This window comes from Salvelinus fontinalis, chromosome 36 (assembly GCF_029448725.1).
Source record: "Salvelinus fontinalis isolate EN_2023a chromosome 36, ASM2944872v1, whole genome shotgun sequence".
Taxonomy (NCBI): domain Eukaryota; kingdom Metazoa; phylum Chordata; class Actinopteri; order Salmoniformes; family Salmonidae; genus Salvelinus; species Salvelinus fontinalis.
Window position 1 is genome coordinate 2,567,340 of NC_074700.1, and position 12,767 is coordinate 2,580,106.

Consider the following 12,767-nt stretch of genomic DNA (forward strand, 5'->3'; position numbering starts at 1 on the left):
ATGGGATAGGTTTTGTTAGAAAAAAGTGCATATTTCAGGTATATGGCATAGTTTACAATTGCACCCACCATCACAAATGGACTAGAATAATTACAATGAGCAACGTGTTTACCTAACTACTAATCATCAAACATTTCGTAAAAATACACAGCATACACGAATCGAAAGACACAGATCCTGTGAATACAGACAATATTTCAGATTTTCTAAGTGTCTTACAGCGAAAACACAATAAATCGTTATATTAGCTTAGCACATAGCAATTAGCAGCCCAGCATTGATTCTAGCCAAAGTGAGCGATAAAAGTCAACATCGCCAAAAGATATTAATTTTTTCACTAACCTTCTCAGAATTCTTCCGATGACACTCCTGTAACATCACATTACAACATGCATATACAGTTTGATCGAAAATGTTTATATTTAGCCACCAAAATCATGGTTAGACAATGTGAAATGTAGACAAGCTGGTAAAGAAAACGTCCTTGCGCCACTTAGACAGTGATCTACTCTTATACATAAATACTCATAAACGTGACTAAAAAATATAGGGTGGACAGGGATTGATAGACAATTTAATTCTTAATACAATTGCGTTATTACATTTTTTAATTTATCCTTACTTTTCAATACAGTTTGCGCCAAGCGAAGCTACGTCAAAAAACATGGCGTCCTAAGCCACTAAAATGTTTCGACAGAAACACGATTTATCATAATAAAAATGTCCTACCTTGAGCTGTTCTTCCATCAGTATCTTGGGCAAAGGATCCTTTCTTGGGAGAAATCGTCTTTTGGTGGAAAGCTGTCCTCTTGCCATGTGGAAATGTCAACTACGTTCGGGATGAACTGAAAAGCGTGCCCAACTTTTCACATCGTTGCAAAAATAAATGTCCCAAAATCGCACTAAACGGATATAAATTGCTATAAAACGCTTTAAATTAACTACTTTGTGATGTTTGTAACTCCTATAACGAGTGAAAAGATGACCGGAGAAATATAACAGGCTAAACTAACGCTTGGAACAGGAGAGGGTCGGTGTCTTCCACGCGCGTTACGCAGCAAGAAAAGACTTGCTAGCTAAAGGTTTTTTTCATTTGTAGGGCCTGTGAACGAGCAATCGAGCCCGTTGGAATCGTCATCACGTAAAGGCATCCAGGGGAAGACGTAAGAAGTGTCCGTATAGTCATAGCAACGACAGAGCCCTTTTAAATGACTTCAGAAAAGTGGCCAACGTTTCTCAAATCTGACTCCATGTCAGGGAAATTGCTGTAGAATGGGCTCTGTTCCACTTAGAGACAAAATTTCAACTCCTATAGAAACTATAGACTGTTTTCTATCCAATAATAATAATAATATGCATATTGTACGATCAAGGATTTTGTGGGAAGCCGTTTAAAAAATTAGCCACATTAGCATAAATAGTCTAAACAGCGCCCCCATCCCCAACAGGTTAAGCATGGGAGACAGTGTTTAAACACTTTACAATGAAGATCTGTGAAGTTATTTAGATTTTTACGAATTATCTTTGAAAGACAGGGTCCTGAAAAAGGGACGTTTATTTTAATGCCGAGTTGATATATAAAACATGACTTACCGAGCTTTTCCATAAGTCCATGCAAGTTTCTTCAACTGTCTTCTGACTGTGATTAGAACGATGTTGTGCCATGATGCCAGCAGATTACAGATGGCCTTTGTTGATTGCTCATCTTCATTCATCAGTGAGTCGATGGCTTGAATAGTCTCGCTGGAAATGGAATACAATGTAAAAATGTGCATTATACAGTAAAGACCAGCAGTCGTTTTATTTAAGCATTATTTTTAGCATTATTAGGCCTACTTTACAGTATTGTCGCCTACAGTATCTGTTCATATGCCACTGTAGGGGCTCAGGGTGGTACCATTCTGCTCATGTGATGAAGGTGCACATCGATCTGATTCATACTTTAAAGACTGAGAGAGAGTCATTGAAGGCAGAAAGATAAGCATTATTTGAGGGCAGAGATACGGCGACAGCTGATGCATTGGTCCGGAGCCAGGCAGCATTGGCCGAGAGTCAGGCGGAGAATGACGAGCTGAAGAGGGCGATCAATGAGATGGAGTCACAATCCATGCCAGGCTCACCTGTGATCTCTGGAACTCCACCTCCGACAGACAGAGTCAACATACCTGGCGGGTTCATCAGGTCAGCGGTTCACCCTGACATTTCCATTCTTCTTCTGACAACGGTCCTCAAAGTTTGAATCTGATCCATGGGCACCTTCTTCAGTTGAGCAGAAGGATAACGCCCTGAGTCTACCATAGGCGACATGAGTCTCACCAGTGTTGAGTAATGTGCTGTTAAAAGTGGTGTAGGTTCTTCTTTTTTTAAATACCATCTTGAAGTTAGAAGCAATAGCCTACAACTATTTTAGCACCGTTTCGCGGTGCTCTAAGACAAGCATGGGGGCTGGTCTTGATAAATTAATGACATTTTTATTTTCACTGACACTCCGTTTGGGTATTGGTTAGACTACAATTATGGTGTAGAAATGTTAGGCTTATAGTGTAACTTTTATTTAACTAGGCAAGTCAGTTAAGAACAAATTCTTATTTACAAGGACAGCCTCCTCCTTCCTCCCCATTGAGGAATTGAACCCCGGACTCCTGCGTACCCGTACCCGGACTCCTGCGTACCCGATTATTTAGCTGTACAGCGCCATATGTTCCATTCCATGCTAACCCAGAGGGTTTTTTGTTTTTCCTGGAATAGAAACACCATAATATTAATAAAATAAATTTTACAACATTTCTTAAAATCATCCCCATATAATATTATCTTATAAAAAAAAGTTTTAAATTCTCTAGTACAGCCACTATTGAAAGCTATGAAATGCTTCTCAAAGATGCCTTCTGGTGGTCAAACTAGCACTAACTAGCATTAATGGTACCAGTGGTTGACACTTAAAAAATGTGACATAGAATTCTGCGGCACCATGCAAGCTGTTCCATGCAAGCTGCAACATTTAAAGGACAAACCACTGTACTTTGCTTGGTTCATCTTTCCTTCGATCCTGACAAGTCTCCCAGTCCCTGCCGCTGAAAAACTTTCCCACAGTATGATGCTGCCACCACCATCTTTCACCATAGGGATGGTGCCAGGTTTCCTTTCCGAATGTATTGTATGTAAATTTTTTCCAAGAGACCATATATTATGCCTCAAATTTTACCCTTGGCCACTCTTGGCAAGGTGATCAAAGACTACTGTAACCTAGTGCCATACTTTTTCCCTCCACTTTAATCTGAAATTGTCTATGTGATTACGTATGTTCCTTGCATGTAGTTCAGAATAGTTGACCATTTGCTTATAGGGCTTATGGATATCAGTTATGTCCAGATATTGCTGTTCTTTTGTGCCCAGAAACACTTTTTGAATAAAAACGTTTTTTTGCTATCTGGGCTCACACACAGACACGCACGAATAGATTTGCAAGCAATTGTTTCACAAACAAACAATTCCTCACAGTGATGGGGTGCAAAGAACTGAAGTAAATAGTGTGTGATAATGACATACAGGTGCTGCGTTCAGGGGATCTAGGTGGTTGAGGGTGTGAGTTGGAAGCAGACGTTACACCCATTGTGAGTGTCTGTAGTCAGACAACCTTGATACCTTCATCAGAGACGTAAAACCTGCGAACACTTCCTTTACAAATCTCTTTCTCTCAAGGGACATACAATTACAACTTCCTTTCTCGCCCCCTTTTCACCCACATCTATATCCACAGACATCAATTAGGCCTATTATTTTAGAAACGTGTCTTCGCAGCATCGGTACGGTCTGTTCTGTTCCCAGAATCAATGACACCTGCTCAAGCTCTCATGAATACAGCTGAATGGTCCATTGAGAGAGCGAAGGCACTAAGGCATCCTACTGTTGATGTGCTGCAAGGCGAGAGCGGAGCATGAAGCCAGATGCCTGCCTGCCTCGGTTATTTCCCCCTAACACTACAGATCTGGAGGAAATTAGATGTTTACTGTGAATGGGCCTCTTAACAGAGCCGCAGCTTTTCAATATTCATTCAATGAGTCTGGTTTGTAAACACCCTCAACCTGCGTCAGCCTTTTGAGCTTGTAACAGGTCCACCGTCAAGATGCATGAATCAGAGTTTTCAGAGCTAGAGATCCGGAAAACGTTATTTTACGCACACATTTGTTCTATGTTGCTGCAGCAAACCTTCTTGCCACAGTTCGCATTGATGTGCCATCCTGGATGAACTGCACTACCTGAGCCACTTGTGTGGGTTGTAGACTCCGTCTCATGCTACCACTAGAGTGAAAGCACCGCCAGCATTCAAAAGTGACCAAAACATCAGCCAGGAAGCATAGGAACTGAGAAGTGGTCTGTGGTCACCACCTGCAGAACCATTCCTTTTTTGGGGGTGTCTTACTAATTGCCTATAATTTCCACCTTTTGTCTATTCCATTTGCACAACAGCATGTTAAATTTATTGTCAATCAGTGTTGCTTCCTAAGTGGACAGTTTGATTTCACAGAAGTGTGATTGACTTGGAGTTACATTGTGTTGTTTAAGTGTTCCCTTTATTTTTTTGAGCAGTGTATATTAACAAAACAGAAGTCTTTTTTGGTTGTAGAGTTGTTTCAGGTTCCAAACATATGTCATTTACATAACCCATCTAGTGACTAAAAGACAGCATAGGTTTCAAGTATCATGCTAGCTAATCTTGGGTGTTAGCCTGGGAGAGGTTACAGGACAAACGGGTGGGATGAAAGTAACACAATGTAAACTGATGACCTGGCGTGAAATAAAATATATGTGCCATTGTCTCCTCTCAGTAAATATTGCTTTTATAATATTTCTGTTGTTGTTGGGGGGATAGATGAGCTTTAATATTGCAAATAGATTGTGGCTTCTATCAATGTAATTGTCTGCATCATTTCAAATCCACCCGGGGCGCCTGCAAGCTGACTTTAGTCCCCTAGCTGAACGGTGTTCCTTTTGACACATTGGTGCGGCTGGCTTCCGGGTTAAGCGAGCAGTCTCAGAGGGTCGCGTCTCAGAGGACGCATGGCTTTCGACCTTCGCCTCTCCCGAGTCCGTAGGGGAGTTGCAGCGATGGGACAAGACTTTAACTACCAATTGGATAACACGAAAAAGGTCTAAAAGTAAAAATACATTAAAAGAATAATGTCAACAAGTGATGGAATGTTTGAAAATGATATATGACGAAATATGATAACAATAATGAGTTTGCCATTTGTGAAGAGAATAAATATGTTTATTTTATCAAGACATGAGGAGCGCACATGACAAAGACAGCTGCAGCGTACCTGATTAGTAGGGATAAGCACGAATAGTCTTGAAAATTGTGAAAAAACATCTACTACATTCCCATTAAAGTGAGATGAGAAAATTATGGTTAAAAGCTTCCAAGGGATAGCCCCCTTTTAAAAATGTTCACCTAAAATGACATACACAAATCTAACTGCCTATAGCTCAGGGCCTGAAGCATGGAAATGCATATTCTTGGTACAATTTGCAGAAATGTGCATGTAGGAGAATATAACACAATAGATCTGGTAGAAGAAAATACAAAGAAAAAACACCCCGTTTTTTTCTATTGCTTTTCTACCACCATCTTTGAAATGCAACAGAAAGGTTCCAAATCTAGCCATCACTCTGGTATTTCCGATGGTGTCCACAAGAGGGGAGCAGTGTATGTGCATTTTCAGACTGATGACTTGAAGTATGAGCAAGCTGCATGACATTTAGTGTGAAGTCATCTAGATGTCCTTCACGATTTGCCTAAATGTACATTTACATTACATTTTTCTACAAGAATATCAGCAAATCTGTATACTTGGTCTTTGATTTAGCTTTTCCAGTATTAGTAGCCATATTGTAAGTTCAACATTTGCAATTTCACCCAGTTTTCATAACTCTCCATATTCTTGCAATTTTTGTCCAAAAGGAAATGGCTTGCTGTCGCACAAGGTTAGCAGCAAAATCGTGCGACAGATACGGGGTTTACAGTCAATCAAGTGAAGACCCCCGTGTCATCGGCACGCAATGAAGGCGTCGCTCTATGACCAACTTTGGCATCCTATAGGATATACTACACTCCTAGTGATATAGTGAAGTCTGGTTACGTTCTAGAATCTCTGAGGAATAAATCCTAATGTAATTTGACTGGTTGAAACAACGTTTAGGGTAACAAATTAGAGTAAGATTTCAGAATGTAAGTGCACATTGCACCTTCAAAGTTGAATTTATCAAACCTGTCGTGGTGAAAAAAGTGTTTTGTTGTTTTGAGCTCTCCTCAAACAATAGCATGGCATTTTTTTGCAGTAACAGCTACTGTAAATCGGACCATGCAGTTATATTAACAAGAATTGAAGCTTTCAGCCGATATAAGACACTTATATGTACCGATATTTGTTGTTTCTCTAAAATCTGCAAACATGACACATGGCGCTACATGACTGTCCTGCTGACGGAATGCCTATCCCTAACAAGTTTTAATATAATGTAATTATAATGTGATCCATTTTGGTCTGATTAATACCCTAAGGCAAAATATTGCGGTTGCACAACATTGCGGTGTTGACGCACGGTTCATTTTCACAAATGTCAAACCTATAGCATTAATTATTCAAATCCACACAAACATGGAATTATGGCTGATGGTACATTTGTTGAAAGTAACGAGCACTACTAACCATAAACATGGATATTAGACAGATATTATATTGTGCACTTCTTGCCAGCTGTTACTTCCGTCCCAAAGCTGTGTGAATCCCACCCCACCGGCAGGTACAAAAGTAACATTGTGGTATTTCTGTCCTCTGTCTATTTTATTATGGTGTATCCAGCTCTCTTGACCTCTGAGTAATTAAGAAAAAACTGAAAGTGTTACTTTTGTCCCGGGTTCTCCCCTACTACTTTGACTGCCTGTCTGCCTCCAGCTTAGCCAATGTTTGTAATGATGATGAAAAACATAACATTCAAACACTAATTAGACTGCATGTTTTTGTCTTGCTTGTGTCTGATATGTTGACTAGATACAGTGAGCTCCAAAAGTATTGGGACAGTGACATTATTTTATGTTGCTTTGGCTCTGTACTCCAGGACCTTGGATTTGAAATGATACAATGACTATGAGATTAAAGTGCTGACTGTCAGCTCAAAATTGAGTGTGTTTTCCTCCATATCAGGTGAAACGTTTAGAAATCACTTTTTTTTTTTTTACATGGTCCCCTCATTTTAGGGGATCAAAGGCATTGGGACATTCACTTTTGTGTCGTCAAAAGTTTAGTAATTGGTCACATATTCCTAGCACACAATGATTACATTAAGCTTCTGACTGTATAAACTTGTTGGATGCATTCGCTGTTTGTTTTGGTCCTTGATCAGGTCTATTTACCTCATATTGCCTGACTCCATTCCTGAAAAAAGAGCATGAAATCATGCTGATGCTTGGAATGCAATCGTTCGAACATGTCGACCATGTCCTCTGTGTACAGCATGACAATTGAATAGGCTACACCAGAAAAAAAAAAATTAATCGCTGATCAAACCTGCAGTGAAACACTGAGCAGCAGCTACATAGACAGCGTACTGGACAGCAGCTACGTTAAAAAAAAATTATACTGCACATGCACAGAAATCTGTTTTTTTCCCCTATGGCAAATCACCCCTGCAAAAATATATCAGTTTTGAAAGTGCAGTAACTGCAATCAACTGTGGTATTCTGGATGCAGTTTTTGCAACATGCTGTAGTCATAGTTATATTGCACTCTAAATGCAGTTATACTGCACTCTGACTGCAATCTTCTTTGTAAGGGGAGTTTCCAGAAAATCCCAAACTACAGCCACTCCGTAAAATATATGCCATTTAGCAGACACTTTTTTTTAATCTTGAGCAACTTACAGTCATGCTGCATGCATTTACGTACTGATGGTCCCTGGAAGCAAAGGCTCTACCAATTGAGCTAGAGAGAACTACAACGGCTACATGTGAGTTCAGAATCACCCTGATCAAAACCCATATTGCTCCACCACCTTGGCCAAGTTGGATTCTGCTCCACCGGTTCAACTCATTGACTTTTGAATACACCAGCCAGGTACAGTTGAAGTCGGAAGTGTACATACACCGTAGCCAAATATATTTAAACTCAGTTTTTCTCAATTCCTGACAATAATCATAGTAACAATTCCTTGTCTTAGGTCAGTTAGGATCACCACTTTATTTAAGAATGTGAAATGTCAGAATAATAGTAGAGATAATGATTTATTTCGGCTTTTATTTCTTTCATCACATTACCAGTAGGTCAGAAGTTTACATACACTCAATTAGTATTTGGTAGCATTGCCTTTAAATTGTTTAACTTGGGTCAAATGTTTTGGATAGCCACAATGAGTTGGGTGAATTTTGGCCCATTCCTCCTGACAGAGCTGGTGTAACTGGGTCAGGTTTGTTGGTCTCCTTGCTCGCACATGCTTTTTCAGTTCTGCCCACACATTTTCTGTAGGATTGAGGTCAGTGCTTTGTGATGGCACTCCAATACCTTGACCCTTTTGTCCTGAAGCCATTTTTCCACAACTTTTGAACTATGCTTGGGGTCATTGTCCATTTGGAAGACCCATTTGCGACCAAGCTTAAACTATATTGAAAAAACATACTTTACGATGATATTGTCACATGTATCAAATAAAATCAAAGCCGGAGATATTAGTCGTCCATAACGACAGCTTATCAGAAGGCAAATCCAGGTCCCTTCACGCGCTCTCCAGAAAACAGGAAACTGGTGACAAGTCATGCCGAGAGCTATTATTCGACCCGAGATCAAGTTACACACTCCATTTCTTCTCTCACTGCCTGTCGACATCTAGTGGAAGACGTATGAAGTGCATCTAAACTAATAAACATCAAGGACTTTAATAGGCAGTCCCTAGAACAGTGCATCGATTTCAGATTTTCCACTTCCTGTCAGGAAGTTTGCTGCGAAAGGAGTTCTGTTTTACTCACAGATATAATTCAAACGGTTTTAGAAACTAGAGAGTGTTTTCTATCCAATAGTAATAATAATATGCATATTGTACGAGCAAGAATTGAGTACGAGGCCGTTTAAATTGAGGACGATTTTCCCCCAAAGTGAAAACAGCGCCCTCTGTCCTCAACAGGTTAATCAGATTATTGAAATTTTTTCGGGAGTTTTGCCGTGTTCCGTTCTCTGAGTTTGTTGACGATGGAGAGATTTGCGTTCTAAAACCAAACAACGATTGTTCTGGACAAAGGACCCCTTGTACAACATTCTGATGGAAGATCAGCAAAAGTAGGACCCATTTTATGATGTTATTTCATATATCTGTCGTACATGTGAACTAGTAGTTTACGGCCAGGTTTTGGGCACGCTCTCGCCGTAACGTAAACTGCATATCGTAATGAAGTTATTTTTAGAATTCTAACACGGCGATTGCATTAAGAACTAGTGTATCTATCATTTCCTATACAACATGTATTTTTTAGTTATGTTTATGAATAGTTATTTGGTCAGAATATGTGTGTCAGAAAAAGTGTCAGAAAAATATCCGGACGTTGTGGGAAAAAGATGCTACGTTAGCACAATGTATAACCACTGATTTCAGCTCTAAATATGCACATTTTCGAACAAAACATAAGTGTATGTATAACCTGATGTTATAGGACTGTCATCTGATGAAGCTGGTTTATTCGCTATCGCTAACGTGCCTATTGCTATCGCTAACGTGCCTTGATGAATGAATGCAGTAGTGTGGTAGGATATTGTAGTAAGCTAATATAATGCTATATTGTGTTTTCGCTGTAAAACAATTTAAAAAAATCGGAAATATTGGCTGGATTCACAAGATGTTTGTCTTTAATTTGCTGTACACCATTGATTTTTCAGAAATGTTTTATGATGAGTATTTAGGTATTTGACGTTGGTGTCTGTATTTACTCTGGCTGCTTCGGTCCTATTTGTGACGGTAGCTTTGATGGCAACTGCAATGTAAAACTGATTTATAACTCAAATATGCACATTTTTCGAACAAAACATAGATTTATTGAATAACATGTTATAAGACTGTCATCTGATGAAGTTGTTTCTTCGTTAGTTTGGTTGGTTCTTGGTTAGTTAGGTTGGCTTTGTGCATGCTACCTGTGCTGTGAAAAATGTCTGTCTTTTTTGTATTTGGTGGTGAGCTAACATAAATATATGTGGTGTTTTCGCTGTAAAACATGTAAAAAATCGGACATGTTGACTGGATTCACAAGATGTGTATCTTTCATTTGCTGTATTGGACTTGTTAATGTGTGAAAGTTAAATATTTCTAAAAAATATCTTTTGAATTTCGCGCTCTGCCTTTTCAGTGGAATGTGGGAGGAGTTCCGCTAGCGTAACGCCAGAGCCAGACAGGTTAAACTTCCTGACTGATGTCTTGAGATGTTGCTTCAATATATCCACAACATTTCCCTCCCTCATGATGCCATCCATTTTGTGAAGTGCACCAGTCCCTCCTGGAGCAAAGCACCCCCACCACATGATGCTGCCATCCCTGTGCTTCACTGTTGGGATGGTGTTCTTTGACTTGCAAGCCCCCTTTTTCCTCCAAACATAACGATGGTCATTATGGCCAAACAGTTTAATTTTTAAAATAATTTCTCCAAAACGTATGATCTTTGTCCCCATATGCAGTTGCCAACCGTAGTCTGGCTTTTTTATGGCGGTTTCAGAGCAGTGGCTTCTTCCTTGCGGAGCGGCCTTTCAGGTTATGTTGATATAGGACTCGTTTTACTGTTGATATAGATACTTTTGTACCTCTTTCCTCCAGCATCTTCACAAGGTCCTTTGCTGTTGTTCTGGGAGTGAATTGCACTTTTCGCACCAAAGTGTGTTTATCTCTAGGAGACAGAACTTCTCCTACCTGAGCGGTATGACGGCTGCGTGGTCCAATGGTGTTTATACTTGCGTACTATTGTTTGTACAGATAAACGTGATAGCTTCAGGCATTTGGAAATTGCTCTACAATTTTTGGCAGATTTATTTTTTCTTCCGTGATGTCAAGCAAAAGAGGCACTGAGTTTGAAGGCCTTGAAATACATCCACAGGTACACCTCTAATTGACTCAAATGATGTCAATCACCCTATCAGAAGCTTCTACGGTCATGACATCATTTTCTGGAATTTTCCAAGCTGTTTAAAGGCAGAGTCAACTTAGTGTATGTCAACTTGACATCACTTGTGATACAGTGAATTATAAGTGACATAATCTGTCCGTCAACAATTTTTGTAAAACATTACTTGTGTCATGCACAAAGTAGATGCGCTAACCGACATGCCAAAACTATAGTTTAACAAGAAATGTGTGGAGTGGTTGGAAACGAGTTTTCATGACTCCAACCTAAGTGTATGTAAACTTCCGACTTCAACTGTATATGATTTCTATAAATTCGGTGACTTTTCCCTATTTGTTTCTACTAGAGGAAGAGGATCTGTGAAAGAAAGAAGCACTAGGATCCATTTCCAATTTTAATTAGCTGTCTTTGTAACACTAACAGACACATTCAGACCAGCATTATCCCTTCAAAGCTTTAATTAACAAGCCACTCAGTTTCAAAACATCAAAAGGTTGGGTGAAATGGAGAAAGTTTGTCCCTGACTCCCCGTCTGTGTATGTGTGAACAGTGTGTACTTCCATGTGTCTGCACTAAGGTGTTCCATTACTCACACTCTCACACATAATTGTGCTGCGTGTTGCTGGTCTGGAATGGAGAGGAATGAACATACATTAGTGGATTATACCCTAATCTCAATGTAGCACCTCACATTTATGCCAGCGGAACACATTCAACTGAGGGAAGCGATGTGCAAAAGCACTGATCTGTCTGTCTGTCTGTATTTCTATTTCTTCCAGTTCTCTCTGAAATGCTGCAGTTATGATGATGAGGGAAAGAAGAGGAAATGTACCAGAGGGATGCTGGCTTACTTTCTATCTTCTGAACTCTCTGGAGAATTAGGCCACACAACGTTGACTGCATCAACTCCATAAAGCATTTCCTGCAATTGTCTTTCAGCAATTTGTTACATTTATGTATCAACATATGCAGTAGATAGAGAAATGAAAAGATGACTTGTATTTCTATTCCTGGAGACAGTGGACCGTTTCCCATTCACCTGGATGGATCATCATCCCAATCAACGGCCGTTACAATCAGCCAGCGATGCATTCAGATGCACTCTGAATCTGCGTACTCCATCTGCTACGAATCTTTCTCACCTGCCATCCCTGTCTCTAACAGAGAGAGAGAGAAAGATGTGCATGACAGTGAGATGTGCATGACATTGTTCTATGTATATTCATGATGTTCCTGCGACAACTGAGGTGCTAATGTATTCGGGGAGTTCACGATTCAAATCGAATTCTTCTGAAAGTTTGTGATCAACAAAGTCTTTAGATAAAGGTGTATTTGAAGATGATGAAGTCGCATCACATCTTGTAAATTCAGCGGCCTATATCAAACAGTGAGCAATCTCTTGATTGGATGTTTGTTGGTATATTTTAAATTGATAGCGACTGATTGTAGTTGTAGTGGTAGCTACTGCAGTGGTAGATACTGATAAAATAGTAGCTAGGGATGACCATCTCATGGAGGATCGATGCGACACTATCATGACACTAGACGAAACCCAATTGTAGACACAGGAGGCAGATGGTTAGATTTTAAGATGTTTAATAAAATCCAAAGGGAA